We start from the raw sequence: 7,775 nt of genomic DNA, 5'->3' as shown, positions 1-7,775 counted from the left end.
CCTCCTGGACGGCAGTGGTGGAAGAAAGGCTGAAGACCCTGCGCACCCCTGGTTGGTCTACTGACTCCCTGCCCTGCCCAGTCCTTGCTGGGTGCCTTCCTCAATCACTTCCCAGGGCAGGGAGCTTCAAGGCAAAATGTAGATCTGAGCAAATAGAAGGATTATGCAACTGGCTGTTCTTTCTCTGGCTTTGGCCGCAAAAGAGAGAGAGAGTGTGCCCAGAGCCTTTTCTGTAGGGCTGTTCTTGCCCCTCCTGAATTCCTCAGCCTCTTCTGCCTTCCTGGGTGCCACTAACACCTCTTCTCACCTCCTGGCTGCTTCTGGGACAAGAGGCCTTATATCTCTTCTCCACATCCCCTCACTGCTCCCCCCCTCCCACCTCCGAGCACGCCCACAGGCACTGTGTCCTGAGGACCGATCTGGGTCCAGCCCCTCTCATTCTCTGCTCAGTCCCAGAGGCCACAGTTTCTCATTCAGGGGAAGGTGCCTCCCCTTGTCCAGACCCAAGGAAGTAACAAGCGTTGAATTTTACCTTTCCTTCTTGGAAAGGAGGTTGTGGGACAGAGGACAGGTGAATTACTGGCTTCTAGATGTGTCCACGACCCTTCTCCTGGAAGAGGAGAAGTGCCTGTGTCCTTCCTACTCAGGCTGGGAAACCCTTGTCTTAACCCCAAACCTGGCCACACAAGTTCTTGGGGAGGAACATGCCCCCAAGCAGGCTTACCACCAGGGAGGAGCCTGATGGGATGACCCAGGGGCTCGCAGGAAGCCTGGAAGCACTTTGCCCAAAGGGCAGCTCTGAGGGAACCCTGGCAGGGGAGATGTATTGCAGTCAACAGCCCGAGGAGCCCTGCTGCTTGGGAGACTTGCCTAGAAGGAAGCAGGAATGCAGGTTTTTCTTTCTGATTTCCGGACTGCTCTACTTTTGCTCTGCACCTATCCGGGAGCGAGGTTCTGGAGGAAGGTGACAGTGGACAGAGGCAGGCACACCTGCTGGTCGGGGTGGCGGGGGGCGTGGCCTAGGTCTCTCTCCTCCCATCGAAGCCTTGCAAAGTCAAGCATCTTCAGCGAGGGACAAGGAGCAGCATCAAAAGAATTGCCTCTAGCTTGGGCTGGAATCCAAGGGGCCTGAATGGGATCTCCTGTCTTCATCTTTGCTGAAACACGAGATAAGGCTTTCTGTGTGAGGCTCCAGAGGATACAACAGGGACCAAAATGTGAAACACTCTGTACGGAGGGTGGAGACAGATTTTGTCTTGATATGAGGAACCACCCAAAAATTCCAGCTCTCCACTAATGGCCCTAGGGCCTCCTGAATCCTGCATAGATAAGGGTTGAGGGATAGGATCTGCACATCGTGTGCTCAAGAAGGCTGCTCTCTGGAGTTTTGCAGGTCACAGAGCTATACACTGTGACTTCAGTTCAGTTCAGTTCAGTCCGACTCTTTGTGACCCCATGAATCGCAGCACGCCAGGCCTTCCTGTCCATCACCAACTCCCGGAGTTCACTGAGACTTACCTCCATCAAGTCAGTGATACCATCCAGCCATCTCATCCTCTGTTGTCCCCTTCTCCTCCTGCCCCCAATCCCTCCCAGCATCAGAGTCTTTTCCAATGAGTCAACTCTTCGCATCAGATGGCCAAAGTACTGGAGTTTCAGCTTTAGCATCATTCCTTCCAAAGAAATCCCAGGGCTGATCTCCTTCAGAATGGGCTAGTTGGATCTCCTTGCAGTCCAAGGGACTCTCAAGAGTCTTCTTCAACACCACAGTTCAAAAGCATCAATTCTTTGGCGCTCAGCTTTCTTCACAGTCCAACTCTCACATCCATACATGACCACTGGAAAAACCACAGCCTTGACTAGACAGACCTTTGTTGGCAAAGTAACGTCTCTGCTTTTGAATATGCTATCTAGGTTGGTCATAACTTTCCTTCCAAGGAGTAAGCATCTTTTAATTTCATGGCTGCAGTCACCATCTGCAGTGATTTTGGAGCCCTAAAAAATAAAGTCTGCCACTGTTTCCGCTGTTTCCCCATCTATTTCCCATGAAGTGATGGGACCGGATGCCTAGATCTTCGTTTTCTGAATGTTGAGCTTTAAGCCAACTTTTTCACTCTCCACTTTCACTTTCATCAAGAGGCTTTTTAGTTCCTCATAAGGGTGGTGTCATCTGCATATCTGAGGTGATTGATATTTCTCCCGACAATCTTGATTCCAGCTTGTGCTTCTTCCAGTCCAGCGTTTCTCATGATGTACTTACTCTGCATAAAAGTTAAATAAGCAGGGTGACGATATACAGCCTTGACGTACTCCTTTTCCTATTTGGAACCAGTCTGTTGTTCCATGTCCAGTTCTAACTGTTGCTTCCTGAACTGCATACAGATTTCTCAAGAGGCAGATCAGGTGGTCTGGTATTCCCATCTCTTTCAGAATTTTCCACAGTTTATTGTGATCCACACAGTCAAAGGCTTTGGCATAGTCAATAAAGCAGAAATAGATGCTTTTCTGGAACTCTCTTGCTTTTTCCATGATGTTGACAATTTGATCTCTGGTTCCTCTGCCTTTTCTAAAACCAGCTTGAACATCAGGAAGTTCACAGTTCATGTATTGTTGAAGCCTGGCTTGGAGAATTTTGAGCATTACTTTACTAGCATGTGAGATGAGTGCAATTGTGCAGTAGTTTGAGCATTCTTTGGCATTGCCTTTCTTTGGGATTGGAATGAAAACGGACCTTTTCCAGTCCTGTGGCCACTGCTGAGTTTTCCAAATTTGCTGGCATATTGAGTGCAGCACTTTCACAGCATCATCTTTCAGGCTTTGGAATAGCTCAACTGGAATTTCATCACCTCCACTAGCTTTGTTCGTAGTGATGCTTTCTAAGGCCCACTTGACTTCACATTCCAGGATGTCTGGCTCTAGGTCAGTGATCACACCGTGATTATCTGGGTCGTGAAGATCTTTTTTGTACAGTTCTGTGTATTCTTGCCATCTCTTCTTAATATCTTCTGCTTCTGTTAGGTCCATACCATTTCTGTCCTTTATTGAGCCCATCTTTGCATGAAATGTTCCCTTGGTATCTCTAATTTTCTTGAAGAGATCTCTAGTCTTTCCCATTCTGTTGTTTTCCTCTATTTCTTTGCATTGATCACTGAAGAAGGCTTTCTTATCTCTTCTTGCTATTCTTTGGAACTCTGCATTCAGATGCTTATATCTATCCTGTCTCCTTTGCTTTTCACTTCTCTTCTTTTCACAGCTATTTGTAAGGCCTCCCCAGACAGCCATTTTGCTTTTTTGCATTTCTTTTCCATGGGGATGGTCTTGATCCCCATCTCCTGTACAATGTCACGAACCTCATTCCATAGTTCATCAGGCACTCTATCTATCAGATCTAGGCCCTTAAATCTATTTCTCACTTCCACTGTATAATCATAAGGGATTTGATTTAGGTCATACCTGAATGGTCTAGTGGTTTTCCCTATTTTCTTCAATTTCAGTCTGAATTTGGTAATAAGGAGTTCATGATCTGAGCCACAGTCAGCTCCTGGTCTTGTTTTTGCTGGGTGTATAGAGCTTCTCCATCTTTGGCTGCAAAGAATATAATCAATCTGATTTCGGTGTTGACCATCTGGTGATGTCCATGTGTAGAGTCTTCTCTTGTGTTGTTGGAAGAGGGTGTTTGCTATGACCAGTGCATTTTCTTGACAAAACTCTATTAGTCTTTGCCCTGCTTCATTCTGTATTCCAAGGCCAAATTTGCCCGTTACTCCAGGTGTTTCTTGACTTCCTACTTTTGCATTCCAGTCCCCTATAATGAAAAGGACATCTTTTTGGGGTGTTAGTTCTAAAAGGTCTTGTAGGTCTTCATAGAACCATTCAGCTTCTTCAGCATTACTGGTTGGGGCATAGACTGGATTACCGTGATATTGAATGGTTTGCCTTGGAAACAAACAGAGATCATTCTGTCATTTTTGAGACTGCATCCAAGTACTGCATTTCCGACTCTTTTGTTGACCATGATGGCTACTCCATTTCTTCTGAGGGATTCCTGCCTGCAGTAGTAGATATAATGGTCATCTGAGTTAAATTCACCCATTCCAGTCCATTTCAGTTCGCTGATTCCTAGAATGTTGACATTTACTCTTGCCATCTCTTGTTTGACCACTTCCAATTTGCCTTGATTCATGGACCTGACATTCCAGGTTCCTATGCAATATTGCTCTTTACAGCATCGGACCTTGCTTCTATCACCAGTCACATCCACAGCTGGGTATTGTTTTTGCTTTGGCTCCATCCCTTCATTCTTTCTGGAGTTATTTCTCCACTGATCTCTAGTAGCATATTGGGCACCTACCGACCTGGGGAGTTCCTCTTTCAGTATCCTATCATTTTGCCTTTTCATACTGTTCATGGGGTTCTCAAGGCAAGAATACTGAAGTGGTTTGCCATTCCCTTGTCCAGTAGACCACATTCTGTCAGATCTCTCCACCATGACCCGCCCATCTTGGGTTGCCCCATGGGCATGGCTTAGTTTCATTGAGTTAGACAAGGCTGTGGTCCTAGTGTGATTAGATTGACTAGTTTTCTGTGAGTATGGTTTCAATGTGTTTGCTCTCTGATGCCCTCTTGCAACACCTACCATCTTACTTGGGTTTCTCTTACCTTGGGCATGGAGTATCTCTTCATGGCTGCTCCAGCAAAGCGCAGCCACTGCTCCTTACCTTGGACGAGGGATATCTTCTCACCATTGCCCTTCCTGAACTTCAAAGTGGGATAGCTCCTCTAGGCCCTCCCGCGCCCGCGCAGCCACTGCTCCTCAGGCGTGGGGTTGCTCCTCCTGGCCGCCGCCCCTGGCCTTGGGTGTGGGGTAGCTCCTCCTGGCCACCGCCCCTGGCCTCGGGCTGAGGTTGCTCCTCCCGGCTGCCGCCCCTGACCTCAGACGCGGGGTAGCTCCTTTCGGCTGTCGCCCCTGACCTCGGACGCGGGGTAGCTCCTCTTGGCCGTGACCTCAGTGACATGAAATTGAAGTCTTTTTCCCTTTGAGAGTCTCTGACACTAATGATTTCCTCGTGCTTGAGTTGATCTGGCCTCAAGGAAAGGGACAAGACAAGTGGGAATGTTCAGATGCTCATGGGGTGGGTGGGGCATGGACTGAATGTGCCTGGAGAGTCAGGGTAGGCCCAAAAAAGGCTGCTTTCTTTCTCTAAAGCTGGTCAGAAGAGACCCCTAACAGAATTTCTAGGGGAGAATTACTGATCATCAACTGAGTGCTAGGCACTGTGGGAGCATTAAAAACTATATAATCCATGTTCCTGCCCTCAGGAGACTTATGGACCATACCATGATTCACAATGCAAAGCAAAGTGTAATCAAGGGTGGAGTCCAGGCAGGGCTGCCATGAGCAGTTGTTCAGGCTGTGCACTGCACAATCCTAGGGACACCACTCACTCAGACACCCTGTGACGCCACAGGTTTTTATGCATCGGCCTTATGCCCAAGGAGGTGAGGAGCAATCAGTCAGTATCTGTTAAAAGGGTTTCATGCGGTCTGGTGGTGACAGCATGGTGGCAGGGATGGCTGAGGTGGTGGCAGCCTTGGTGGATATAGGCTCAGCCGGGCAATTTGAGGAGCTTCGTGCTTCAGAGCCAAATCCCTCCTTGTCCATTTCTGGGCACCATGGACTCACGGTGCATCAGATGAACGGTGTGATGGCAGAGCTAGCAGAGAGCATTCCCAGGTTTCAATCATGAAGAAATATTTCTAAGGAGTTTTAGTGCAGTGAAGGTGTTCAGACTTCAGATGCCCTTGATATTCTGGGGAATGGTTTTACTAGTGTTCCTGGTCTGGCCTCAGGCAGCTTTGGCTGCCACCGTTGCCTTTGTCTTATTAAGAGTTCGTCTTCTGGGAGCTCTTTTGTGGGGAGGCACATGTAGTGATCCTCCTGGCTTCAGCAGGAGTTTCAAGAACAACACTTGCTTCCCAGAAGAGTTTTCAGTGAGGGACCCTACTGGAAACCAGCAGGAATATGAGACGAGATCGGCTTTTAGGAACATATAGGAATTCGATTTTATGAGTCAGGATGCTACTTGTTTTCTTCTGGCTTAAGACAGTTACCTTGTTTCAGCCTAGTCTTGCCTGTTTTTTGATTTGTGTTACATGACAATTAGAATCAGGAGTGCCGGCGGTGGGGGTCTTCACTGAGCCTGGCCCAGTGCTGTGTGTCGTGGATGCTCAGCAGCTGTTAGTTGAAAGAGTGACTGGGATGCACTGCCTTTGTCATCACCTTTCTGCTCTTCTTTGGTCTGAGTGTGGAATTGTACGGAAGAATATGGCACAGACGTTCCTTAGACTTTAGAAAGAGTCTCTTTTGAGTAGCTGTCTCTGGATGCTTTACCTTCTCTTTGTTCTTTTTCCATTTTCATTGGACAGTGGGGCTGCTCAGGTGGTGCAGTGGTGAAGAATCTGGAGATTCTTCATCAAGAGATGTAAGAGACACCATTTCAGCCCCTGGGTTGCTAGGATCCCCTGCAGGAGGAAATGGCAACCCATTCCAGTATTCTTGCTAGTAAAATCCCATGAACAGAGGAGCCTGGCGGGCTAGTGTCCAAGGGGTCACAAACAGTTGGACATGACTGAGCGACTGAGCACACACATTGGACAGTTGACACTGATTTTAAAGTGTATATAGTTTTTCACATTAAAAAATGAAAAGAATGTAAAATATTGCTTCAAAAGAGCATTCTAAAGAAAAAAGAATTAAGGTAGTAAAAAAGCACCCAAGAGTATATGAGATGAAAAGTATAAACGGAAGTCAAAGAACTACCTCAAACTGTATCATTGTCATTTATTTGCATAGAAACACCAGATTGGTTAAAGTTATAGATAAAGATAGTATTTTAAGCCCAGTGGAAATCTTTCACTCTTGGAAAAATATGTGCATATATATTTAAAAACCCTTTAACAATGTAACTTTTCAATACATTTCCTATAGGTAAAAATGTGAATCCCCCATCCTGGAATGTGAAGTCAAGTGGGCCTTCGAAAGCATCACTACGAACAAAGCTAGTGGAGGTGATGGAATTCCAGTTGAGCTATTCCAAAGCCTGAAAGATGATGCTGTGAAAGTGCTGCACTCAATATGCCAGCAAATTTGGAAAACTCAGCAGTGGCCACAGGACTGGAAAAGGTCCGTTTTCATTCCAATCCCAAAGAAAGGCAATGCCAAAGAATGCTCAAACTACTGCACAATTGCACTCATCTCACATGCTAGTAAAGTAATGCTCAAAATTCTCTAAGCCAGGCTTCAGCAATACGTGAACTGTGAACTTCCAGATGTTCAAGCTGGTTTTAGAAAAGGCAGAGGAACCAGACATCAAATTGTCAACATCCACTGGATCATGAAAAAAGCAAGAGAGTTCCAGAAAAGCATCTATTTCTGCTTTATTGACTATGCCAAAGCCTTTGACTGTGTGGATCACAATAAACTGTGGAAAATTCTGAAAGAGATGGGAATACCAGACCACCTGATCTGCCTCTTGAGAAACCTGTATGCAGTTCAGGAAGCAACAGTTAGAACTGGACATGGAACAACAGACTGGTTCCAAATAGGAAAAGGAGTACATCAAGGCTGTATATCGTCACCCTGCTTATTTAACTTATATGCAGAGTACATCATGAGAAACGCTGGGCTGAAAGAAGCACAAGCTGGAATCAAGATTGTCGGGAGAAATATCAATCACCTCAGATATGCAGATGACACCACCCTTATGGCAGAAAGT

This window comes from Bos mutus, chromosome 10, assembly GCF_027580195.1.
Source record: "Bos mutus isolate GX-2022 chromosome 10, NWIPB_WYAK_1.1, whole genome shotgun sequence".
NCBI lineage: Eukaryota > Metazoa > Chordata > Mammalia > Artiodactyla > Bovidae > Bos > Bos mutus.
Note: the sequence above shows the minus strand (reverse complement) of the source record.